Here is a 13,008-nt window from a genome sequence, read left to right on the forward strand (position 1 = left end):
ACCCTCCCAGGTTAGGGAGCCCTGTGGGGCTTCAGCGCACAGTGTTGGTGTTACTCGGTGGTCTGGGAGAGTTCACACTGCCTGCTGGTGGGAAGCTCAACCCCTAGAAGCAGGTCTCCAGTGGATGTCATCCTGAGGGTGTCCATGGAGGACTGGAAGACGAGTCGGCGGGACATCTCAGAGCCCAGCCCCCCCACGGGGGACAGGATCTCCTCGGGATGTGTGCGTTGCTTTAGGTAAGTCTTTTGGGTTTTGAAAACCCACAAGGCAGAAGAGGGGACTGGAAATTGAATTTATTATTAAACTCTTACCTAAGAAATGTGTAGGGCAGGAAAGTCAGCACGGTGCCCTGGGGTTCCCATCCGGTCTGTGATCACTGGGGCACTTCCCAGGGGGCTCAGGTGCCGCAGACGCCCGGCAGGGCCACAGCGGAAAAGCTCTGGCCACCGGCCCTGTGCCCACAGCGTGGGCTGGCCAAGTCCACAGCTCCTCCATCACCAGGCCTCCCCCAGCCACGGGCCACAACCCCAAGCCTATTGCATCATGGCTGCAGTCACGCGTGACGGTCAGACTGCTGGAAAGAGACAGCAGAGGGGATGGCAGAGTCTGAGGGGCATCATTTATAGTAAAACATTGCTCCTTTGGTTGGGAGCACAACGAGTCATAGCTGGTGGTAATCGCCACAGCCACATTTAGTACTGATTTGATTTCTACGTTTCTAGAGAGTGTTTCCTGTTCGGGTTTTTTTTGTTTTCTTTTTTTTAAGCAGCCCCAAAGATACTTAAAGTTTTGGCTGAGGGCGGGTGAAGGGGGCGTGGAGTATGCGAGTCACTTTTGTTCCAGTGTTAATTTTCAAAAACTCCGGATGTCTAATACTGAAAGCCAGTCCCCAGCTCGAAGAGTCGCAGAGCCCGCTGCCGGCCCCTCCTCGGCGGGAGGGGAGGGAAGGAAAGTCTGCCTCACGAATGCTAATTCACTACTGTGATTTCTCTCTCTGTGCTCAGGGGGCTGGGGCGGGGGTGGCAAGGTGAGTGGGCGGTCAGGAAATGTGGCATTTGTCTTGGTTCCTTGCGATTGGAGGAAATTCTTCTTTGGGTTCAGAAGTTTCAGCCATGTAACTTTTTTTGAGTCCTTTGAAGCTGTCAGGAGAAGCCACCCCAAGCCCACCCCTCTGGGGCCATACAACCAGTTTGCTTTGACACAACTTTAGGCCGTGATGCCCCCAGATGGAGTGCCCACGCCAAACCTTAAGCTCCCAGGTGCCAGCCTGCCCGCCCGTGCATCCCTGAGTAATCGAGGGCTCCTCTCAGCCTCCGTCTTCCCCTCTATCTTCTTCGGATGGGAGCGGACGTCAGGATGAACGACCTTCACTCCTGCTGCCTGGCGATCCACAGGAACTAAGGCGTAATCCAGCCTGATGTGACGGACGAAATGCGAGGGACAAGCGAATGTCCCCACAAACTGGCTGTCGGAAAGTCTGGGGGACGTGCACCAAGTACTTTGAGTTATTTGGATAAAATATATTCCTCAAATTTGGAAGCAATATTATAAACAATGCAGCACTAATTTACGATAACCTCAGTATATGTTATTTCAAAAGACTGATTGTAATTCCTATTCCTGTTTATTTTTAAACAACTCTTCACTATTGTAGTATGATCTGTCAATAATAATAACAAAACCACATATATTGCCTGCTTAGTATATGGCCGTCCATGAGCTGGGCTTTAAAAAAATCTCATTTAACCCTAACAATACTTGAGGAGTTCCACCTTATCCCCATCAGACAAACAAGAGAGCTGAGGGTCAGAAATGTCACAGCCACGTCTGAAAATGCTGCTTTCTGTCTCAAAAGCCCGTGCTACTCTAAGAGGAATGTTTAGACTGCTCAAACCAGCTCTAATAAAGTTTTCTCTCATTTTCAATGTTTTTATTCTTTAGCAAAAAATTGTAAATAAATATTTAATACAAAAAGCATATTTTTAACATATGTACAAGGCCTACAGAATAGTAATAAATGAACACATGTATACCCTCCACTTGGCGACGCTGCCGTCCCATGTACCCTGCCCCAGGCCTCTTCTCCATCGTTCCCGAGACGTGGGGTTCCATGCGTGGAGGGAGCCAGAGCCCCAGCAGGAAAGCGGGTCTCTTGAGAAGAGGCTGTGGGTTTCCTTCTGGGTTCATGATGCCTTTGTTTTTCTTCCCAGTTTTACCACAGAGGCGTTTATCCCCAAACAATGTATTTTCTTTGCCCACGAAATTTGAACTTCATATAATTGTTCTTTAGTGACTTGCTCTTTTCATTCAAAATGACCCACGCTGATAAGAAAGGTGTGTTGTTCTTCATTTTCACTGCTCCGTAGTATTAAGCTGTGTGAATTAACCACATTGATTTATCCATTCTCACTTGTCTGCATTTGTGTTGTTTCTGGTTTTTGCTATTAGGAAGAAAAATGAACATTCCCGTCAATCTCCTATGCACATGTGTGGAAACCTCCCATGGGTGTCTATCCAGGGGCAAAGCTGGCAGGTCGGAGGGAATTGAATATTCAATCTCACACAATGATGCCAATCATTTTTTTAAATATTTTTTTAAAAAAATTTTGCACTTACACCTAGAGTATTTGAGATGTTCCGTTTTCCACATTCTCACCAACAGTGATGCTGTCAAAGGAGCATTTGATTTTTGCCAATCTGGCAGGTGTGAAATGGCCTTTCACTCTGAAGTTGGCACAAATTTCCTTGATTACTAATGAGTTTGAAATTCTTTTCATATATTTATGGGTCATTTGGGTTTCTTCTTCTGTGACAGGTCTGCTCATATTTTTTGCTCATTTTTCTATTGTTTGCCATTTTCTTATTAATTCGTAGGCTATAATTTCTTGTTAATTTGTAGCCTGCCTTTATATATTCTCATTACTATTTTTTCATTAGACATATATTTTGCAGATATCTTCTCCAAATTTTTGGCCGGATTTTCACCAAGAGAAGCCAGACCACGTGGGTTCAATAATTAAAATGTTACAACATCCTCTATAACATTCTTGCTCCTCTTTTGAGAAAGGTATTTCTACGTACGTCATGTTCTTTATTGCTTTTGTGACTGCTGTCTTTTTAAAAAATTTTGGTTACTTTTTCTGACTTGTATGCTAGTATATAAAAAACAAGTGACTTTTAGGTACAAATTTTGTGTTTTAGTAAATTATCTATAGTTTCTTTTGGATTCTCCATGAACAAAATTTTATCACCTAAAGTGTGATTTTCAAGTTGTGTGTGTGTGTGCACATGTGTCTGTAGAGGTACATTAAAGACTAAAAAGGCAGCTGTTATTCTGTCACCTTAACAGACAAAAATTAATTTCACTTTTTATATATTTATTTCATTCTTTGTCCATGTAGATAAATTTTCTATAGTATAAATTTTGATGTGTTTGCTCTTTTTTTTTTTTAAAGATTGGCACCTGAGCTAACATCTGTTGCCAGTCTTTTTTTCCTTCTTCTCCCCAAAGCCCCCTAGTATATAGTTGTATATTGTAGTTGTGGGTCCTTCTAGTTGTGGCATGTGGGTCACCACCTCACTGTGGCCTGATGAGCGGTGCCAGGTCTGCACCCGGGATCTGAACAGGCAAAATTCTGGGCCGCCAAAGCAGAGTGCGCAAACTTAACCACTCGGCCACGGGGCTAGCCCCATGTTTGCTCATTTTTAAGTAATATCTATTAGTTACAGAAAACTTAGAAAATAGGCATAACAAGAAAATCAAAATCACTCATAATTCTATCACACAATTTAATTAAATTCAACAATATAGGTTTTCATAACTTACTATGTGTCCAAATGCAGTTATTTATTCCCTATCTTCAAGGATTTTGCTTCCTGGTGAATAACTTCTATAAACTTTTTTTGTTATACTCATTCAATCTTTTTCTAATAATAAATACATATTTTTGACATGAATGAGGTCATATCACATGTGCAATTATGTAACCTATTTTTTCAAACAATATATGTAACCATTTTTTCACTTTAAAAATTCTTATGCAAAATTCTTTTGATGAATGTACAGTATATTCCATTGCATATATGTATTACAATTATTTTAATTATTTTAACTTGTTGCTTACAGAATGTGTTCAATTTTTTGCTACTATAATAGTTGCAACTTTCCATCATTCCATGATGATTTCCTTAGGAAGAATTTCTGGGAGTGAAATGCAAAATTCTAAGTTTTTAAAAAAATAGTACTGCCAATTCACCTTCCAGAGAGTTTGTTCTGAACTTTCACTAACTGTGTCTGATCCATTCTATAGTCTCTCTCTCTCTCTCACACACACACCCCAGAACTCTAGACATGAATCATTAAATGGAACCAAAAAACTTCCTAAACGTTTTACTAAAACTACCCGGGAAAACTTTTTGCAAAATTACCCACCCTAGAAATGGTTGTGCTTGCTCCCACTGAGTTAAAAAAAAGAAAAAGTGTATTCTCTGGGCACTTTTCAACAAGCTCACTGAAGTGTAAAACGTTATTTTTCTTTCTAAGATGGAGAGAAGCTTTTCACCTAATTCATCGTGTCTGCTGGGATTCCTTCGCGCGTCTGCTGCTTTGTTCCTAAACACAAGCATGACAGGCTCCGTGCTGTCTGTGGTCGCACAGGGGATTTTGGAAACAGTTTTAGCTCTGGGCATACCCTGAACGTGGGCAGCGCCCACGCACCGTCACTCAGCCACTCTTACCCTTTGGGAAGTCCTGATGCCCTCATGAGGAGGTGACTTTTTTCTGCTTTACTTTACCACTCTCGGCTCAGTGGGGGGTTTCCTTCCATCCCAGCCGGACTCCAGCTCCCTCTGTTTCAACAGGCAGTGCTGTATGGAGAAGGCCTGTTCTGGAATATTGGTTCTCACCTCTGGCTCCACATTAAAATCACTTAGGGAGTTTTTAAAAATACCCATGTCTGAGCCCTACCCTGAGATTCAGACTTAATTTGTCAGAAGTGTCAGCCCCGTCGCTGGTGTTCTGGTGTGGATCTGGCCCTCACCATTCGAGGTCGACAAATGGCCTCTGCAGAGAAGAACGAAGCCAAAAAAGGGAAAGAACCTGAATGGGAGACAGGACACTCATGGAGCAGGAGCGAAAGACTCTCCCTCCTTGTAGTAAAACAGGACTTTAAGGGAGAAGAAGATTAAATCAGGTTGGTTTAGGAAAATTAGATTATGTAAGAATTTCATCATTCATCATTGTGTTTGGTGCATCCATTTCAGCGCAGTAATCTGCTTAATAAATCATGCATATCTTCAAAAGGTATAACCTCATGATTTATGACTTCTCATTTTCCTTCAGAGAAAGGAGGGAAGGGTAGCCCTTTGGGAGAGAAGGACCCGAGAAAATGTGCACGGCATAGAGAGGCCTAAGGCAAAACGCGCGAGAGAGCCCCAGCGTTCACACCTGGGACAGTGGACAGACAGCAGGCCTGCAGGCCGGGACGTCACCAAACATGGTCAGTGAGAAGTCAGTGGGAGAAAAAGAGGAAGGGCCATGGGAAAGGAAGAGGAGGCATGTGGAACGCCAGGGCTGGGGCTCCCCTCGGACAGAAAGAGGAGGCAAAGAGAGGAAACCAAGACTACGGCCTCCGTCTGCTCACGCCCTCCCACTCGAAGGGCAAGCGGGTCTCACAGGAAAGTAACTCCACCCAGCTCTCAAACAAGACTGCCGCTCCTGAGACGTCCCAGACAGAGAGGCCCCAAGCTTCCTCAGGGATCTGCTCATCTTACAGCCTATTTCCCTCGATCCTTCTCTTCTTTCATAACATTTCACAAGCTAGAAATAAACACAGGTCACCCATCTCCTCTTACACAGCGTTAGCTTATATTTAGGTGTCTTTCATGTAACTTCCATCCGCCGCAGTTCACGTGGTAAAAGAAGATGTGTGTTCAGGGGCAGGGTCGAGGGGAGAAAATCTTGCTTCCACCAGCTGGCCTCTTTCTCAGCCTTCTCTCTGCACTTAGAAGGCCCGTCCTGGCACTTACAGGAAGACCCAGGTCTCCACTATGTTGTGAGAGGCTGCAGGTGTCACTCCCAGCATTCACGGGGCGGCTGCGTGGCGGTTACGCTGCCAGGCCATGCGTCCTCAAGCCTCAGGTGCTGTCTCCAACTTGTGTCTTTGCTTCATGGTCATAAGATTCTGTCCTCCATTCAGCATCTCAAGCAGGAATCAGGGGCACGGGAAAGTTTCTGTCCTTTTAATCAGAAAGCAAAATATCTTTCCCAAAAGTCCCAAATCGACTTAATGCCTTTTTCACCAGAAACGGGTCAAAAGGCCACCCTGGCTTCCGAAGGAGTGTGGGAAAGAGACCGTGTGGCCGTTCAGCTTCCGTGCGGGAAGACAGAGAGGGAGCTTGAGGACGGCCTCAGTGGAGCCAAACCACAGGGCTTTCGGTCCCCATCCTCCCAGCTGGGGTCCCCTCTGCGCTCCCTCCTCCTTCAGGCCTTCGAGTACTATTTCCAAAGTACATTCCTTTCGCAGAAACACAGGCCCGTGGAATTTCCACCCATTAAAATAAAGCCCAGCACATCCATGTGTATTTTTAAGTACTATTTTTTGTAATACCCATGCTGTTTCCTTTACCTAACACGGCTTCCAGGTCCCTTGTCCCTTCCTTGGTGTCTACCACCTTGAAAACTCCTGGCTTCCCGTGTGGCGCAACTGTAGCTATTCTGGCAACCTCAAACACGTCCCGTGAGGATTACTTACTGCTTTCATCGGTTAAGCTACATATCCACAAATTCTCCAACTTCTTCAAAATCTCCCTCTACCCCAGTAATCTTATTCTTTTTAGCAACAGGGAGTTTTCTATTCCTATTTTATTTTCCTATAAGTACATCAAGCTCAGTTGTTTTTGTTCATAAAAAGTGCCCTTTATGGCTCTCAATGCTTGCTGCCCTCCAGGGGTTGGAAGGCTGGAAACGGGCCGTGTGCCCCTTCCCGGTTCCCACGTCTCGGTCATGTATGTTATGGGCTCCACCATGGACCCCACAGCGCCAGCACGCCATGCTCACCTCCCGACCTCCTGAGCCTGGCGGAACCTAGGACGCAAGGGGGACCTCCGCGTAGGCACTGGACCAACGCTGGTTGAGTGGAAACGAAGCGGGAAGATCTGAAACGCCATCTGGCTACCTGCCCCTCAGCTGTTTGCAGCCGATGCGCCCGGACCAGGAGCCGGCCTGTAGAGCAAGTCCCTCCCCGCTCCACAGGCCACCGTCTCTCCAGGCGGCTCATCATTGGAAAACTCCCCTCCCGTCAAGGCAGATAGGAAAATAAGCAGATTCTGGAAATGAGTGAACGTGAGGATCGACAGCTGAAGTCCACTCCTTTTTGGCGTCTCCGCGGCTGCTTTGGGCTGGGGAAGCAGCCTCACGCTACAGGACAGGACCAGCGGCAGGTGGGACGGGGGAGTCTGTGAGGGAAACAGCGGGATCCCAGAGCCAAGCTGTCTCTCTTTGCTCTTCCTCAGTGGTGGCTGCCCTTTCATTTTAGTTCATTTCCTATTTAGAGGCTATTCCCAGGCAGGCCCGGGGGCTCCCTAACGAGCTTGTCCAGCGAGCACAGTTGCTTCCTTTGTTGTCAGCCTGCCCTGTCCTCGTTATTTTAACTCTCTGTTAATTGAACTCTTTGAAATCAGTTGGCCTCTATCCAGAAGCAGTCATGTGTTTATCCGATTAGCCGCATCCACCCTTGTGATCGCCCCTCCATGTGCCTCCTCGGCGGCTGTGTTCCCAGGGTCCCCCTGCAGCGGGTCATTTAGTGCAAGTGAGCCATCTCCCCAGTTAGAAAGTGGACTTCTTGAGAAAAAGCTGTGCTGTGTTCTGTAGTCTTTGGAGGTCTCTCTCCTTGACAATATTGTTCCCCCACTAACGTGCTCACCACTCTACTGATGGATGCAAGTGATGGTCCCACAACTGATTTAACCTGACCCATTATAGACCAGTCCTGACCTGTAAAGACACTCAGGGCAGCATAAACTCACTTGTATTCTTGGTGAACTCGTATGATGATCATATAATAATGCACGTTGTGAATGCTGAGGATACTAACAGCCTTTAGAACACTGAGATGTGTATACCTTGGGTCAGATGATTATGACATGCACTTCTTGAGTGTGTACTCTGTTGGATATTGAGGATGACCACACAAGAATCGAAAGCACTGTTTGAGATTTCATGTAATAATTGGGTCCCTTTTTGCTTCTTTGTTCTCTCTCTCTCTCTCTTTATTATTTTTTTTATTTTTATTTTTTGGTGAGGAAGATTGGCCCTGAGCTAAGATCTGTTGCCAATCTTCATCTTTTTTTCTTTTCTCCCCAAGGCCCCAGTACATAGTTGTATATCCTAGTTGTGGATCATTCTAGTTCTTCTATGTGGGACACCGCCTCAGCACAGCTTGATGAGTGGTGTGTAGGTCTGTGCCTAGGGTCCAAACCCGTGAAGCCCAGGCAACTGAAGAGGAGTGCACAAACTTAACCACTTGGCCACAGGGCCGGCCCCTCCTTCTTTGTTCTGGATGTGTTCCCTGTCACCACTGCAGTGCTTATGAATGTGCTGGACCATGTGAACAGTAAGACCATACACCAGGAGTTGAGACAGTCAAGGGGCAGGGGATCTTCCACCAGTGTAGCTTCTTTACTGGGGTCCTGTAGATAATTCAGTGTCCCCTAAGTAAAATGTATATCATCCTGAGAAAAACATATTAGCCATCAGAGGAGCCAAAATTGGAGGGGCGGTTAAGCAGTCACCAAGCTGGAGGTTTTACACACAGGTTTTACACACAGGAAGAGGCGGGGCAAGAGATAAGATGGTATCTTTGTAAGAGGCTCCTCAGACAGACGACTTCTGCGTGATGCGTTCAACACCCTTTCCCAGCCCCCTCCCCCATGCCAGCCCCGACTCTAGAGGCTGGAGAAGCTAAGAGCCACCAGTCACACCTCCCTACTGTGAGATGCAAAGGGAGTCTGTGAGAGGGCTCTGCCCCTTTCCCAACCAAAGGAATAGACGTGGCTGATTCTTTCTGCCTCGGGGGTGGATGTGGCGACTTGCCTGGCCATCTCTCCATCACGAGCCTACAAGCACGAGGACAAGGGGGCAGCCACCTGAAAACCATGGACCGCAAAGCCAGAGAGCCAGTGTCTTTGCTGCTGCCGGCCTGGATGCCTTGTCTCCAGGATCCCATTAGGCGATAGATTTAATCAGAGTATATCTATTATTGAAACATGCCTCCTTCAGGACTTTCCCTGGGGTCAGCCCCGGTCTGTATGGGGTCCTTCTGGCCCATTTAGTTGCAGATACAGGGCCTATTTGTAAAAGTCAAGCCCTGTATTTCTGTTAACACCGCCGTGGGTCTCAATATTCTATTTCCCTTTAAGATAGCTATTTATTTTCAAAATAAATTCTACTCCAAAACGGATATGGATTTTTGGAAGTGGAGGATAGACTTTGCAAAACCTTTCCAAAAAGCATCTGCATTTTCCTTTGAAAAGGAGCACAGTGTTGTGGAAAGACTATGGTTTTGGGAGTCAGACCCAAGACACTCCCAAATTAAAATTTTCCCTCTGTCTCTTAGCACATAATGAAATCAGCAACAGCTAATTCTCCTGGGCTTCCGTTTCCTTCAGTTCAGAGTGGGGAAAGCACCAATCTGGAAAAGTCATTATGAGGATTAAAAATAAAGTCCATGAAGTGTCTGGTACACCAGGAACAAGCATGAAATGAATCTGGACACAGATCTCACACTTCTTACAAAAATTAACTCAAAACAGATCACAGATCTAGACATAAAACCCAAAACTATCAAACTTCTACAAGAAAACACAGGAGAAACGTAGGCAACCTGAGGCCGAGTGCAACGCTCCACACGTCTTCATCTTGGGCTCCCATGCTCTAAATGTAAGCAGACGCCACCGGAAACAAATCGTCTCTGCTGGGGATTTTCATTTCACAGTTTTGGCCTTGGCACGACAATAGGCTGGGGACAAATCCCGGTCTGGCATTATTTGAAAGCTGGGAAGCTGACCCATCTCTGCTTTTGGAAATTTCTGCCCAAACTGGTCCAAATAAAGCTGAAGCCCCACGGCCAGACTAGGGACATGATGCCCACCTTGTTCCTCTTGCCTTTGGAAACACACACAGGAGCCAAGAGCGGCAAATTCCTTTGCCAAAAGATCGTTTTCAGCCTAGTTTTTTGTTTTGTTTTGTTTAAATAATCACTTAAGACATTTTGATACATCATGGTGTTTTCTTCCCAAGAAAAAGTTTTCAGATTAGTAAGATTTTTCTTCACTAGTCTCAGTCTTAGCCACTAAGCTTCAATCAAAGGGTCTGGAGAAAAGCAAGAGACCCTGCTGTTTATTTGTTAGGCTAAAAGGGGATTTCGCGTGTGTACCCTAATTGGGTCGGTCCCCTGTGACTACCTTATTGAAGTTTGAAAGCTGGTGGTTTCCAGGAGACGTTCTAAACTTGATTTGCCTGTATGAGTTTTATTAGGTACCAGCCAAAAGGTTTTATTTATTTGTTTATTTATGTGAAGAATGAGGGATTTGGGCTCGGCCCCGGTCCAGGGGAATTCACGGTTCAATGAACTAAAGCCCGGACAGGCCTCGTGCTTCCCCGCTCCGCTTCTCCGGATTCCTGATCAAAGGAAACAGGCCTCCTAAGAAGGAACTTCAACTGAATCATTCCTTTTCGCCAAAACTGGTTTGGGGAGGGAGACAGGAAAGGGTGGGCAGAGGGTCAAGAGGAACTCGTACGAGGTGGGCGCCAAGTGGATCCGCCCTCAGAGAAGACCCCGGTTCTGTGCTGCCCGCAGGCCCACCCCCAAGGCTGCAGAGCGTCCATGGGTGTGAAAGGGCTGGTTGTTCAGAGTCTTGAGGGTTATGGGTTGTTACTTGGCCCACGCCGGGCAACACATCCCAGGCTGCACAGCCACCCATGTATTCTTCACCCAATTTATTGTGTGTGTGCGCGCGCGAAAGGCTGGGCTCTCCACAGCGCGGGGCCTGGACGATCCTCACCCTGAAAAAACCCGTAGCATCAGTCGTCTCAGTCACTGACGCCCACTCAGAGATTTCGGCAGACAAGGCAAGCCGCCAACTGCGGCGGAGCCTCAGAACCACCGGTGGGAAGGCTGACAGTAGGCCACCCGCCTCCTGCTCCAGCTCTTCCTGATCAGATCCCCAGGGGTCTGAGGCTCGAGTTCAACGGCAGCTGGAGGCTGGAAGCCGAGGGCGTGCAGGCTGGGTGAGAGCATGGCTACCAATGTCACCCGCGTGCCATCGTTTGGACACCTGGTGAGAACGGAGGCCCAGCCACGGCCTGTCCCTGTGAGGACACCCACAGAGAACAAAGTGTCCTTTCTCCCTCCTTCACCTTGACAGCCAGCGCCTTGAACTTTCCTGTCCTACGTCCTGCTCTCTGTAAAGCTATTGTCACAGTCAGCCTCCTGTTTGTGCTTCATAAATTAATCCATGAAGGCAGTAGATGTCTTATTTCATTCTCCAAGTCCCTAGTTCAGCTACTCAGACAGAACCTAAACAAATATTTTAAAGTATGCATTTTTTTTTTTTTGGTGAGAAAGAGTGGCCCTGAACTAAAATCTGTTGCCAATCTTCTTATCTTCTTCTCCCCAAAGCCTCAGTGCACAGTTGTATATCCCGGTTGTAAGTTCTTCTGGTTCTTCTAGTGGGATGCAGCCACTTCATGGCTGGATGAGTGGTGCATAGATCCGTGCCCAGGATCCGAACTGGCGAACCCTGGGCCACCGAAGTGGAGCATGTGAACTTAACCACTCAGCTATGGGCCAGCCCCACAGATATTTTAAAAAGCGATGAAAGTTTGAGATTCCTGAGGGATCTGAAATAATCTCGTATGGGAAAAAGTAGTTCTCATGATAGCTCATGTGTAGGAAACCTGGGGAAGACATTTCAAAAGGCGACTTTTTAGGGAGAAGCTGAGCACATTTAGAATTCAAAAGTTCCTTCTTTGTAAACAGGCATTTTATGTGAAAAAAGGTTTAAATGTTCATTTTAAAAGACCCACTTAAAACTGAACTATAGAAATGGCACATTAAGCAGCTCCCTTTGGCCTGAACTAGGAAGAACCGGGTGTGCCACCTCTCAGGGCAGGTGGATACAGCGGCTTAAAATGTGCTGCTCTTGGCCCAGCCCCAATGTGCACTATGACTTCTGGGGTTCATGACCCATGATGCATGCACAGCTTCCTGACGCTGTGGTTCTGCTACTAAATGAGCCTATGTGACTTTGGGGATATTAACCAATTTGTTTGTTCATTCATTCACGTACTTACAAAGTGCCTGTTATATGCTAGAAGGTGTGTCAACAGAAGGGGATGCAGCCATAATTGAAGCAGAGAGACCGGGCCTTTGCCTGGGGGAGACATGAAACAAGGCATTGAACAGCTGCATGCCGAAACACGGCCCACGAGGAGGATGGAGCGGGGTGCAGACGGAGGGTCGAACAGGTGTGTGCAGGGACACTGCCTATAATGAGGACGGAGCGTGGTGCAGACGGAGGGTCGAACAGGTGCCTGCAGAAACACGCCCACAATGAGGACAGGAGCCAGGCACAGACAGGGGGTCGGGGAGGACGTCTCATGGTGATTAAACTGAGGCCTAAAGGATGATGAGGACTCAGACAGATGGTGAGGAAGAGGGTACCAGACAGTGACCACACAGATGTGAAGGCTGGTGCTCCTGGGAAAGGGTTTGGGCCTCTCAAGGAGGGAAACAATGGCCCAGGGGCCCCAAGGCCATCTGCGGGAATAAGAGAAGACAGGGGAGCCAGCGCGCTGGTGACCTGCCCCCAGGGAGCAGTCGGGGGCGGTTGGGGTGCGGGGCTCGATTTCCTCCCTGGAGAAGTCTTCCTTTGAACGAGACATACAGGTGGCCTCAGGGGTGGCAGGAGGGTGGCCGGCTGGGGGGTGAACGGGCCGGGTGTCCACAG

The sequence above is a fragment of the Equus asinus genome, chromosome 24, assembly GCF_041296235.1.
Source record: "Equus asinus isolate D_3611 breed Donkey chromosome 24, EquAss-T2T_v2, whole genome shotgun sequence".
Classification (NCBI taxonomy): domain Eukaryota; kingdom Metazoa; phylum Chordata; class Mammalia; order Perissodactyla; family Equidae; genus Equus; species Equus asinus.